Source organism: Protobothrops mucrosquamatus, unplaced genomic scaffold (genome assembly GCF_001527695.2).
Source record: "Protobothrops mucrosquamatus isolate PMUCROS unplaced genomic scaffold, P.Mucros_1.0 scaffold3382, whole genome shotgun sequence".
In the NCBI taxonomy this organism is placed as follows: domain Eukaryota; kingdom Metazoa; phylum Chordata; class Lepidosauria; order Squamata; family Viperidae; genus Protobothrops; species Protobothrops mucrosquamatus.
The window spans coordinates 87,645-88,966 of NW_015389364.1; positions in this window are offsets into that span (position 1 = coordinate 87,645).

Sequence of the window (1,322 nt, forward strand, 5' to 3'; positions counted from 1 at the left end):
TCAGTTGTCAAGCATCCGAATGTAAATCACATGACCCTGGGGATGCTGCAACAATCATAAGTGTGAAAAATGATCATAATTCGCTTTTTCAGTGCTGTTGTAACTTCAAACAGTCACTAAGCGAATTGTTGTAAGTCGAGGACTACCTATACTTTCCCATTTTTTCCTCTTTTTTTTTGGTCAAGTTTTTGATACCCCCTGGCCAGCTGGATGGGGGGTTGGGGGTCACCACAACATGAGGAACTGTATTAAAGGGTCGCGGCATTAGGAAGGTTGAGAACCACTGGCTTAGATGTTCTTCTGACTTCTGGTTACAGCGGCAAGGTGAACGGCCATTTTAGTGGCCGGTCTTTCCACCGTCGGCCCAAAGGAGCAATCTCGGGCCGTGGAAGCAGCTGCTGCTCTCCCACGGACGATGTGGACCTCCTCAGCGGTAGCCGCCCCTCCAAGGCGGCTTTTTGACCCAATTAAGGGTCTACCGGCAGCGGAAACTCAGCTGGGGAGGAGAGCAGGCTCCTTACACAGCTGTGAGCGCCGTGATCCGGAACCGGAAGTCATGTTAAAGAAGACTTAAGTACTTGCAACCTGAAAATGCTAGGCAGCTTGAGAATGCTGAAAGCTCCAAATAATTTTAAAAGCCTAATATTTTAAGGTGTGCAATTTGCCAGGGGCAGGAGAGTCTACCTTTTATATTTATTCTAAAATAGACCACATTATTTTAGAGATTAAAAAAATGCTTATATGTTCCAGGATTAGTTTCATAGTAGTTTCACTGATTAGTGATAGGATAGGAAAAATAACTTAAGAAGAAGGTTATTTCCCTACACAAGCAAACTTGAGCTTCAGGAGGCTCTTGTAGCTAGACACACCCCATGTTTCAGGAAAAGGATAGACAGATAAAATCCATTTACAACACATACAGAAAATGCACAAATAAAGCAAACAAAATTTTCATTCTAAATGAGCTTAAAACATTCCCTCCTAACAAGGGAAGGCAAACTCAATTATCTTCAGCCTGTTTTCTGGCCAGGCAAACAGACTGAAGGTATTTTCTTTTGATGGCTTATTTTAAGCAGAATTTCTAGCAGAATTTTAAAATTCTTTTCTCTTTGGATTACAGACAATTAACAGTCACATTTACCTCACACATAAAGACTTTGACACACATATACACACAAAGACAAGGAAAAGAGAACAGAAAAGGGAAACAGAAGTCTTAGTTTTACACATCCTGGTCATTCCCACCATAAATTTCAGTTAACTCAAATTAGGGAAGGCATACATCTTAAACATATCATGTGGTTGCATAGAAAGAGAGGGAG